Source organism: Myxocyprinus asiaticus, chromosome 3, assembly GCF_019703515.2.
Source record: "Myxocyprinus asiaticus isolate MX2 ecotype Aquarium Trade chromosome 3, UBuf_Myxa_2, whole genome shotgun sequence".
NCBI classification, from domain to species: Eukaryota; Metazoa; Chordata; class Actinopteri; order Cypriniformes; family Catostomidae; genus Myxocyprinus; species Myxocyprinus asiaticus.
The window spans coordinates 60,867,814-60,880,910 of NC_059346.1; the positions used below are offsets into that span (position 1 = coordinate 60,867,814).

Consider the following 13,097-nt stretch of genomic DNA (forward strand, 5'->3'; position numbering starts at 1 on the left):
GCTCACTTAAAGAGAAATACCTATAGCATACAAATTGCATGGACTACTTTTATGGTGCTTTTGCATCCTTTTTGAAGCTTTAAAGCTACAGTTCCCCAATAGACCTTTTTCCAGATTACTTTTGGAACATGGAAGTATACTATTCAGGGTAAACTTTTAGAGCAGAGAATGGGAGTCCACAGCAAATATAATTTTTGCTTACCGATTTACTTGAACAGAAAAAAATTAATTATCAAGTTTCTACGACTTTCCACAAAAGGAAAAAATAAATAAAATAGAGAACGGTGGATTACAATGAGAAATTGTCACTCCCTTAGCATCTGTATTAGAAACCCTATTGCAGCTGCTGTAAATAGTTTTTAAAAATCAGGGTAATATAACAGACATTTTATACATTTACACTAAATAATTTAAATTGGAAATGTAAAAGGTTTGCTAGATTTTCTCTGCTAAATAAGGCGGAAATGCGTTATCACAGTCTGTGAAAAAGGTCTGTTGCATGGGGAAAAAATGACCAGTACATTCTTCAAAGTTTCTCCTTTTGTATTCCATGAAATAAAGAAAATTAATATGGGGTTGGAACGACTTAGAAATGGAAACTATTCCTTTAAAAGAATGGAAGTTGAAATGACTTTATTATTTGAGAAGAAAGAGGGTGCAGGCAGGGTGATAAATGAGATGTGAAACTACTCCACCTACGAAGGAATCAATTCGATTATAGCTTACATTTTTGCGGTCATTACCGTTATACAAAAACAATCAGAATGAAGTATTTCAGACATTCATGTAAAGGGGAATTATATTGTTAGACCCTCACTGTTTCAAATACAGTGGGGTTCACGTTTTCTTTTTCATGTTCCCGCCTCCTAAGGGCTTCCGTGGTCCTTAGGCGGGGCAGAGACAGAGGCAGAGTAGACGTCATTACGCCACTCGTGTCACTGCTGAAGTGGGTGCTTTAACGCACCCGGTTAAATCCTTAACCTAAACCCACGCGGCAGTCAAGCCAAGTGGATTAGAGAGAATTCGGCGGAATTCATCTCTTCGTTGTTCAGAGCACTGCACGGTGGGAGAGAGCAGGTGAGTACACGATTAGTGGATTACGTGTTCTGTTCCGTGGATCACCAGGAAACCGCTTTTTTACCCGCGTTGGAAGTTAAGTCAGAATTTCCCGTCTAAAACAGGTTGTGCCTCGGCCCTCGCCAGTAACCTTAAACCTCTCTTTAATAACGCCTCCGGATTGTACGTGCGCCCTCATCAGCTTCTGGGGATTGTAAATAGAAGGCGCTATTTCGATCAGAATACGTGGATCATGGATGTGTGTTGTCTAGCAGTGCGGGTTTATTGACTGCAGCTTTCTGTTTAGGTTCGATTAGCCAGGCGAGATATGACATTGCGGAAAGTCGTCATTCGGACTGAATTTTTAGGGGAAAAGTCTTATGAAACTGAAGTAAAATATTATTGCCTAAGTTAAGCAACTTAGTGACGTCATGGTTTAGTTTGTGAGTTTCTAACTTTTATAAAAACGATTTTGAAAAAGCTAACTCATGTCAGCTACGCATTTGAACTTTCAAGCTAAGCATTCGTTTTCAAAAACTGTACGTTTTGTAAATAATATCCTGTCCTGCAGTTGAGGTCCTAATTGTATTTGGTTAAAATTCCAAACCAAGCTTAGTCTAGGGTCAATATATAATTCGGCTCAAATTTTGCAGCTCCATAATCCAGATGTGATCACATGCTGCAGTTGGTTTTATGCGAAACTAAAACAAACTGGTTGTTCATTAGACTGAGTAGTCTCTTTAGCATGTCAGGATTGTCTTTGAAGTACTTTTGAGTAAGGGCAAGTTTCATTCTGTCGATACATCTGCAAAATATCTCCACTTGATTTCAATAAATACACAATTTGACGTAGGCCAAAGTCTTTTAGCACTGATACCATGTTTTCTCTCCCGATCCGATACCTGTGTTGTTTTTCCTTGATCCGTTTAGAATATCTATAGCTCACTGTGGAACTGACCGGAAGTACTATTTTATATGTAAAGTTTCACAAACCTCTAAATACACATTATTATATGATTGTAAAATGGAGAAAACAAAATACAATTAGATAAAACGTGTAGCCTATTAAGAAAAAGTTAATTGCTAACTAGTCTACTGGATAATGCAGCAGCAAATTTAACAGTAATTCCAGTGGAAGTCTGCAGTAGAAAACAACCCAGTTCTCTACACATTTTTTTTATGTGCATTTAACTTGTATCTTGACTTTAATGGTTTCAGATATCTTTGTTTGTTCACTTTAGTTTTGATAGGATATCAGTCTGCTTTTCAATATGTTATTTTTTAGAACCCAGTCAACTTAAATATTATTGTTAGTTACTTGTAAAATATTACAATTATTATTAATAATAATTATCCTTATTATTATTATTATTACTACATATTAGAAACGCACAAGCCCCAGTGCATGCTGTGAGTGTGTGACACAACTGAGCAGTGCTCATTCATTCTGTAGCACGCAGCACACACAAACTATATATTTATTTCTTAAACGCAGCCTTTTTGCGATTCACAAAACTATCGTATGTCTTCACGAAACTTTGAAGAAAATGCATGAGTCATATGGACTATTTTAAGGCTCATTTTATGGTACTTTTATGTAGGGCTGTGTTGATACAATCAAATATCAATATATCGCGATACTTTTTCTTACGATATTGTATCGATACTTAGCTCCATGTATCGTGATATTGTGATATTTTCATTGCAGTCTGAGATGCTTCTGTGAGGCATGAAATAGACTGAAACTGGTCCTGCAGGATTCACAGTTTCTCTCACAGACATGCTGGACCTCTCTCACGCATTTGGATCCAGGGCTGGGCATAAATATAGATTTTCTACTTAATCTTCATTTGTACGATCGCAATGTTGATTCTTAAAATGGCAAAATCGCCCCTTCTTTCTATCTGCAATCCCCATCAATCATATGTGCGTACATGCTTCCCATATGCTACAAAAAATGTCTGTGATTATCCACTGGCTGGTAATTTTTTAGATTTCACTCACCAGTGTTTGAGTGGTGTAGTGGCGAAGAAGTTCAGCACCAAGATCTTTTCACTGCATGTTGAGAGTAAAAGTTTCTCTTTCTGTGTTATGTGAGTCCAAAACTAGAGATTAAAAGTCTCTTTTAATATCCTTTCTGTTCTCTACAGTAAGTTATTTATCAAAAACAACAAAAGAATCATTTAATTCTAATCACACATAGTATGGATGCTGTAAAGAAGCCATTTGACTAAACATACACTGTCAAAGTCCCTACCACAGGTCTTAAAGAGACAGTCCCATTTTAGCACTCGTATTACATATCAAACTAAATATTGTAAGTAGTACAAAAGGCATGTAAACAACAAACATGTAACAATATACTGTATATATGTTATATAATATATGCAATTTCAATACATCATGTTTATTGATGTAATACATGGACTATATTTAAAAAAAAAAAGCTAAAATGTCATCAAAATGATGAAAAACTAATGATAAAATAATATTTGTAAAATTTATACTGTAAGTCCGTAATTTAACAAGTAAGAAGGTCCACTATATAATGAATAACAACACTGGCTGAAAGAGAATTTCTTTCATTCTGTATGTAAGCAAAATTGACATTTTAACCTAAATATACCCAAATTCATTGAATTTAAAAGTGAAAGCGAATCATGATATTGTGATGTATTGCGATATATAGAATCCTGACATGTGTATCGCAGTTCGTATCATGAGGTGGCTGGTGATAACCAAGCCTACTTTTATGTCATTTTCTGAGCTTGACGATAACGCCCATTACTAACACTTAGTATTGGATTTGGATCGGTCTCGTCAACCAATACCTGATGCGGTTAAAAACGTCAGTATAGGAGCTGATACCAATCCAGGTATCAGATCTGTGCATCCCTAAATGTAAGTAAGCCGAACTTGTTCTGTTAAAAATTCAGGTAGCATAATGGAGAAAGTAAAGTACGTTTGTATTCTTGGTTGTCATCTTTTATAGGATTTTATTAAATATTTTCTAACTGTGCATACTCAAGATATGCTCATGAAGTATATCTCAGCTGTTTATTTTACCTTTCTTGCTTTTTGTTTTGGTCTCTGTATCCAGCATCTCATAAACAGTTATGGTAAACAAAATATTTGGTGTACGAGTCGAGAAAGAGTTGAGGATATTTGTTTTCAGCAACTAGCCTATCTATTTTTATTTAATGTACAGTAGTCAGTCCCCATTATAAATCTATAATTTGATATTTTTTTTGTTTGCCTGTATGTTTTTAATGAGACCTTGTATTATTTGATGAGCCTAGTATGTAACTAAAGTCTGCACCGTTACCCAGCTGTGTCACTGGTGACTGAATAGAGCACTTGACAAAGACATTGGGATCAAGAGATGTTTATTTACGTTGCACACCGGTTGGTCTCATAACATTTCAGTAGAGCTTGTGTGTCAGCAGTCTAAAAATAAGTTGTTAGCATAATATATTGGCAAACAATAGTTAGTTTGCCAGAAGGAACAGTAAGATATAAAAACCTTTATAAAATGCCCTGTGTTGTCGTTTTAACTAAAATGACCTCAAAGAAGTACCAAGGAAAATTCCTTTCATCTGTAGTACCAAAGTGAGTACATTTACATGGACAGTTAAAGTTGAACTACTGCAGGATGAAGCTACAGTCTTCGTCTCTCTTTCCAAGTATGGATGACACCATGCGTAATCAAATAGGTGAAGAAAGGATGTCAGTGACGTAGATGTTCTGTCTATTACTGTCATAGTAGAGCGTTGAAGAAGTCGGCTACAGCGAGACTCACAACATCCACAAAAACATGGAAAACTTTACAGACGTGCATTTCTTACATTCTTTCACGCTTTGAATTTTGGTGCAGATCAGATGTACGTTATCTGTTGTGTTTATGGTGATGTCCGAAGGAAGAAGATTGTGCAATTTGCTCCTGGATTGTTCTAACTGTGTGAGCTCTGCTTTCCTTTACTTGACATTATCCTAATAAACTCAGTGTAAAGTGAAATAATGAAGTTTAGACTGAGGTGAGATGTTGTGAAAAAATAGATGATTTTCAAACTGAAATTTTTATTGGTTGCTCCTCAAACATGACACATAACAAAGCAAAACATTCACATACAGAGTCAACCATTATCCCCCTTAAACCCCATTATATCCCTTCCCCCTCCTCCCAATCCCCAACCTCCCCCCCCCGACCCCCAACAAACATCCCTGGTGCTAAAGCCCGAGTACACACGCAGATAAAAAAATAAAATGTTATATATATATATATATATATATATATATATATATATATATATATATATATATATATATATATATATATATTAGATGTTTACTTATCAATATAATGACTCCCCTGCTCTTTCTTGAGCCAGCACTAAAGAAAACATACCCACCCCATATCTTCCCAAATTTTTAAGCTTCCTGCGGGGAAAGATGCATTTCTTGAAGAAACACTATATCATATTTCTTACGTATAAGAAAAGAAATAACCTTCCTTCTTTTTATGAGGTGCCCCAACCCCTTCACCTTCCACATGGAGAGAGGCAGTCCACTCATATTAACATTTGACATTTTGACATATTAGAGAAATTAGATTGTGTGTCAAAAATAAAATTATAAAGACCACATTCCACATTGGTGCAGCAATCAACCCCCAAACTTTCCCCAGAACTAAACAAACAGAAAAAAGAAAAACGTGCGCATTAACCCCTCGCACGTCCATCCCTCTAAACTCAAACAGTCCATGTACGCCTACGACATTCCCTGTGACAACTTTGCCGTCGGATTGCTCAAGTCCGGTGCTTCTATACAAATTTTGTGTGACAGAATTACACAGCAAAAAATAGTCTATAAAACAAACTCCAGTCAATAAGCAGAATAAACACACACACAAAAAAACATGTAGATTCATCCACTTAACTTCTCGAAGGTGTGCTCCCCCTCACAAAACAAGCTCCAGCCACTAGCGGAACCAGCAAACCGGCTGTTCAGTTCTCCAGACAGTCAAACTCACTCCAATGTCCTGCAAGAAATATTCATCAAAACCAACTCCAGCCAATAGGAGGCATAAGCACCCAAAACGAGCAGATTCATCCACAAGCTGTCCCAAAGAAATGATTCTACACAAAACAAACTCCAGCCGCTAGGTGAAACCAGCACAAAAAGAAACTAAAAAGGCTCCCAGCGTCCTCGGACAGTCGAATGTATGTTCAGTGAGTCAGGTCCACTAGGTGGCAACATAAAAATCACCAAATAACTTAATCGATTGTCTTTTATGTAGGTCGATGCTTGCTGTGGGCATGTAAATTCTCTACAGCCATCCTTGGTATCTATTCTCAGTTTGGCCAGAAACATCAGAGCAAAAGCGATCTTCCGTTATTGTAAGAGATTCGTGCATTCCCTGAAATGTTCACGCTTCTCTCTTGTTGAATTCGCAAAGTCTGGGAACAAGAAAATGCTGTGGTTCTTTCAAGAAAGCTTTCCTTTAGTCCTCACCACAGGTAACACGAGATCTTTATCGAATGATCTCAGAAATTTGGCCAGAATTGATCGGGGCCTGTCTCCCTCAGTGGATCTGTGAGCCGGAACCCTGTGAGCTCGCTCGATTTCCAGCTTATGGCCTGTTACGTTGAGCAGACTCGGGAAGAGCTCGTATAGGAATTTCACCATATCTCTGCCTTCCTCATGCTCAGGAATTCCAAATCCTCCAGTTTTTCCCAAATGCGTTCCAAAGCTCCCTTGGTCGCTAGCGGATTAGCAGCTAATTCTCTGTCCGATTATTCCAGATAATTGATTTTCTCGACGTCCGACAATCTTGTAACCAACTCAGAGAATTTTGTCTCCATGGAAGTGATCGGTCGACATATCACAGCAAGATCTTCCAAGTCTGCAACGAACTTTGTCAGCATTGCCGACACGTTCATCGATTCACGCCGGTTTTCTTTCAGTTCACCGTCCGAATTGAGTCCCGGGCTTCCGGCCTGCCGCTGTGGGGAATCAGCTTGAGCACGTAAGTGTCTTTTAATGTCTCCAGAGCCCGAGGATTTTGAATTTTTTGACATTGTCTTCCTAGAACAGTTAAGAATCAGGGTGTATCGAATCTCACCGGTTTATGACACAAATAGTATTAAAACTAGCAAAGTGCACAGAGCTCGTCACTCACACGTCCGCTCTTTGCACGGCATCACGTGACTTGAAAAAATAGATGATTAAGAAATATAGGGTTTGTAGGGCTGCACGATTATGACAAAAATCATAATTGTTGATTATTGCCCTTGATATTGTAATCGCGATTATTAATGACGATTAATAGATTAAATTACTGTGATGTCACCAAGCAGGCAACCGTGCTTGCAGGTTCTTCAGAACATCAGGTGGTTATGGGCTGCAGTTTATTTTAAGCGATAAATACTGTAATAATGTTTGTTAATGCTACTAAAGGTTATTATAAAGGTATATCTATGGTTTACAGTGAAGAAATGTATGTGGTTTATTAACTGACAAAACCAGTTTTAACTTCAGTCAATATGCCTGTGTGTCATGTAACAGGTTGATGTATACACATCCTCACACATTTAACACTCTTCCAAAGCCTGAAAGATGTGGCATAAAAATCAAAAACTACCATCAGACATGCAATATGTGTCTTTACTGCTTAAATTATTGGCCAACATACAGTAAATTATAACATTTGACATATTCAATAGTCAAACTGAACAGCCGATTTAGATTGAAGTTACTGCATTTAAAATCCCGTTTTGTGATCTTGTCCGTATAAGATCATCGTTAAATCATATCTGGCCTCAAATCTGTCACAGCGGTTGCACTTTGGAAAGTAAGATCAGCAGGTTTGTGTGATTAGTTAAAATTTAAATCTACCAACAGTGGTTGTGGGTCAAATTATTTGAGCAGACGCGATAACAATGACGATGGTCTGTGAAATTTGAAGTTCAAGATTTTTACTATGTCCAAAACATCCAAAACAAGCTGACTTCAAAACAAGCTACTTAATAGCTTGTTTAATACATCAATGCAACTGTTATTCTTTTTTCTTTTTTTTCATTTTTATAAAGTTGTACACAAAAATCGAGCAACACAACAATATTCAAACTCTCCTGTTCTGCACTCACAAGTGCTCTCATAATAAATATAGCTGTTTAAACAACAAAATTACTTGTTGTTCTTACTGTCTGTACCTTGATTATAATGGTCAGGGATCATTTTAGTTTCGTCGCGTTGCTCGTTTGCGGGTTGTTTACCTATGATAAATAAAACAGGGTGGCATTTATTGAATTGAACATAATTAAAAATTACTCACCTTTGTTCTACAGCTTCTTTTCGAGTGTCAGGTGATGTTTCTTTAGCACAATGTTTCGTGTGCCATCGCAAACCGAGATTAAATATATTGTAAGGCAAATATCTGGACGTCAGACTATTCAAAACTTGCGCACAAGGATTGGTTGTCATTACTGATAGTACTGTACTGTAGACACACTGCATCTCTGATTGGCCATTGCCGTTTCGTTGCTCAACGTCTTGCACACGTCTTGGATTGGTAAGAAACACAACCATTGCAAAAACACTTTCTAAATAGAAACCATTAATGCAACAGGAGTAGACTTGAATGCTGTAATCATCAGTTTTCATGATTACATTATCGTGAGAGTCGTAATCGTAATCGCGATTTAGTTTTCCAATTAATTGTGCAGCCCTAATGGTTTGTCTATATTTTCTCTGCGATCACTGGTATTTGCTGTCTGTATACTTAAACAGTTCTTCATCTTTACCTGTCATTTGCTTCAGGCTGCGTATTCAATAAAAATAATGCTTTCAGCCTCATATGAATGGAATCCACATGAGATCAGTAAAAAAGGCTGTTATAGACACTTTATATTTTGAAGATATATGCAGGAGAAAATGTGTAATTTGTAATGTTTACATCCTGCATTCATGGCACTAAGCTAATGATAGCGTGCTGCTAACCTTGGCCATAGTATGCATCTATTACCTTCTTTTATTATATTTTATGTAGGGCTGCAACAACTTATCGATAATGGAAATTGGCGACAACGGAGAAGCTCCATCGGTGACATCACTTTACAGCCGAGTGAAAATGTGTTGCAAGATGAGACTCGTTTGAAAAACAGCGGAGACAAGTTGAAGCGAAAAAAAACCATGACCCAAGTTATCCAGCACACAAGAGCACTTAATAAACACTTAAAAGAAGATCATAATTAGCATACAGTTTAATGTGGAGCAGTTGCTGCTTCAGATGCGCTGGCAGAGTGATTGTGCTGTTTGATGGGCTTAAGAGTTGTTTCTCTTCAGTGCGTAACTAACATTTTACAGCTATTTTCTATGTTTTATAATGTATACATGTTATGAATTCAAAATCAGGCGCGTATTTCCACGTATTTCGCAAAACTGTGTTTTTACCACATGCGAGTCTCCGTTAAACTTCACTAAGCATCTGCAACATCATACCTCGACTTCAATTTCAATGATCAATTGTGCAGCTATCATGCAGATTACACCGATGTCTCAGAGGTCAAAATGTGCAGAATTTTAAAGTGTTTTAGATGGCTTCCCCTGAAGCGAGTGCAGGAAAGGAACTGTTTTGCATATGTCCTGAAAGTAGTAGTAATAATAAATTAAAAAAGTTTATGATTCAGGCTTGGTTCAAAGTTTTGTGAGAGTATAGAATTGTGAATTCAGTACTGTAAATTTAACCAAATCTGTATGCCCTTTATCATTTCTGTTTAAAATAATAATAATTTAATAAAATACAGCAAAAAAAAAAAAAAAAAAATGTATCCAACAAATTGACTAATCGAAGAAATAATCGAAGATTACTCGATTATCAAAATAATCGTTTATTGCATCCCTAATGTTATGATGGAATGTGTGAAAATATTCCATGTAAGATCATGAAAGTTTTTTTTTAAATATACATTTATTAAAGAAAGACATTATTAAGAAATCTGGTGTGAATTGATGAATGTGTCAGCAATGCTGATGAAGGTTGTTGCGGACTTGGAGGATCTTGCTGTAATACGTAGATCGATCACTTCCATGGAGGCGAAATTCTCTGAATTGGTTACAAGATTGTCGGAATGGCCCCCTTTTTTAAATTTAAAAAACAATTTTTTTTTTATTTTGCGCCGCTAGCGGCTGGAGTTTGTTTTGTGGAGGAACACACCTTCAGGGCAGATTACAAATTTTTTGTGTTTTTTCCGCTTATTGGCTGGAGTTTGTTTTATAGGATATTTTCTGTTTGTAATTCTGTCTCACAAAATGTGTATAGAAACACTGGATTTGAGCAATCCGATGGCAAAGTTGTCGCTGGGGCTCTCGTAGGCATACATGGACTGTTTGAGTTTAGATGGATGGTCGCTGGTTGGCGCTGTCACGCGCAGGGTTAATGCGCACGTTTTTCTTTTTTCTGTTTGTTTTGCAAACAAACATTATTGTTACTACAACAATTGGTGTTGGGCAATATACATTTACATGAATGATATGAGTGTAACAGTGGCAAACATATAGGAGGATTAGTCCATGGACAAATTAATAGTTATTAGAAACACATAAATGTGTCATAGGTGTGAATGGTTTACAGACTTTTGATCCATCCAGATATTTTTTTTATTTTCTCCCCTTTTCTCCCCAATTTGGAATGCCCAATTCCTAATGCGCTCTAAGTCCTCGTGGTGGCGTAGTGCCTCCGCATCTGAGACCCATCAATCCGTGCATCTTATAACGTGGCTTGTTTAGCGTGTTACCGTGGAGGCCCACGCTATTCTCCGCGGCACCAACTCGCCATGCGCCCCACTGAGAGCGAGAACCACACATTATAGTGACAACAAGGAGGTTACCTCATGTGACTCCCTAGCAACCGGGCCAATTTGGTTGCTTAGGAGGCCTGGCTGGAGTCACTTGGTACGCCCTGGATTCAAACTCACGACTCCAGGTGTGGTAGTCTGATCTGTCCAAATATGCACATTTGTAGCATTCACCATGTGTCCCTGGATTACAAAAAGAGATAAATCAGCCTCCAAAGGCCACTTCACAGGGAGAAAAATACTAGAAGCCATACTGTAAGATCACTTCAAACTGAATTTCCAATAAAAATGACTTAAAAGGTGAGTTCTGAATAAACGTTATTTTTGAGCCCCACACCATTCAGCCCTCCAAAGCTCTCACAGTGGATGAACTTTTAAGGGAATATGGCATAGGGATGATTACTACTGAATGAAACACACCCTGTGTTGTTGTTGCTGTTGCTTTTCTATGCTTAGTGATGCATTCGAGTTTTGGGTTAAATGCACGTCACACTGCACCTCTGTTTTTTGGGCATGCGCATAACACCGAGGTCTATTGTGGTCCAATTGACATGTATACATGCTGGGTGGAACCGATCTACAGTTGCAATGTATATACTGGTGGCCAAAAGTTTGGAATAATGTACAGATTTTGATCTTATATAAAGAAATTGGTACTTTTATTCACCAAAGTGGCATTCAATTGATCACAATGTAGTCAGGTCATTAATAACATGAAAAAGTACTATTACAATTTGAATTTTTTTTCAGAACTTCTTAAACTGCTACAGATGGCATTATAGCTGTCAGTTTGTCCAGATACTCGTGACATTTCACCGCACGCTTCCTGTAGCTCTTGCCATAGAAGTGGCTATCTTGTCGGACACTTCTCACGCACCTTACAGTCTAGCTGATCCCACAAAAGCTCAATGGGTTTAAGATCCATAACACACTTTTCCAATTATCTGTTGTCCAATGTCAGTGTTTCTTTGCCCACTCTAACCTTTTTTCTTTTTGTTTTTCTGTTTCAAAAGTGGCTTTTTCCTTGCAATTCTTCCCATAAGGCCTGCACCCCTGAGTCTTCTCTTTACTGTTGTACATGAAACTGGTGTTGAGTGGGTAGAATTCAATGAAGCTGTCAGCTGAGGAAATGTGAGGCATCTATTTCTCAAACTAGAGAATCTGTACTTATCCTCTTGTTTAGTTGTACATCTGGTCTTCCACATCACTTTCTGTCCTTGTTAGAGCCAGTTGTCCTTTGTCTTTGAAGACTGTTTTTTTTTTTTTTTGTCAATTTCAAGCATTGTATAGCCTTCATTCCTTAAAACAATGATTGACTGACAAGTTTCTAGAGAAAGCCGTTTCTTTTTTTTGTGTGCCATTTTTGACCTAATATTGACCTTAAAACATGCTAGTCTATTGCATACTGTGGCAACTCAAAAACAAACACAAAGACAATGTTAAGATTCATTTAATGAACCAAATAGCTTTCAACTGTGTTTGATGTAATGGCAAGTGATTTTCTAGTACCAAATTAGCAATTTTGCATGATTACTCAAGGATAAGGTGTTGGAGTGATGGCTGCCGGAAATGGGGCCTGTCTAGATTTGATCAAAAATGACTTTTTTCAAATAGTGATAGTGCTGTTTTTTTTTTTTTACATCTGTGTAAGGGGGTTTTGAGGAAAGGAAGAGGCGAGAACCGGCTTGACAACTTAAATAATAATTTATTAAACAAAAACCCAACCAAAAACACACAACTAAAAACACAGCACAGCTGTCTGTAATTCTCTCTCTCTCGAACTGTCGTCCCCGGCTGCCTTTATCCCTCGCGCGCCCCATCAGGCTGATTGGGGACCGGGTGTGTCTCATTCCAACCCGGCCCCGCCCTCCTCGGCTCTACAATCTGTAATGTTCTGACTATACTTTGTGATCAGTTGAATGCCACTTTGGTGAATTTCCTTCCGAAACAGCAAAATTTGTACATTATTCCAAACTTTTGGCCGCTAGTGTGTCCTTTAGTTTGATTTTGCAAAATCAAGACTGTCGCATTTGCATGACATTTCAAAAAGACATGACAGCTCTGCAGCAGAAACAAAATGTCTGCAGCACATGTATAGTGATATCGTCACATGCATTTGGTGATACTTTGCACAAGAGCTTGTGCTAGCTTTATTCATGTCACATGGGTATCAATCTAAGCTTTGAT

General features: G+C 37.6%; 1 protein-coding gene across 5 annotated transcripts in view; it reads left to right on the top strand.

Moving 5' to 3' along the window:
- Positions 1 to 912: 912 nt before the first annotated feature.
- clip1a (CAP-GLY domain containing linker protein 1a) overlaps positions 913 to 13,097 on the top strand; it is an 83,510-nt gene continuing 71,325 nt past the window's right edge. For 4 of the 5 annotated variants that reach the window (XM_051672239.1, XM_051672267.1, XM_051672257.1 and 1 more), the window contains exon 1: positions 914 to 1,077. The gene's annotated coding sequence lies outside the window, so the exon portion shown is untranslated. Of the gene's footprint in view, positions 1,078 to 13,097 lie in introns of all 5 variants that reach the window. The other variant, XR_007894709.1, reaches the window with a different exon arrangement.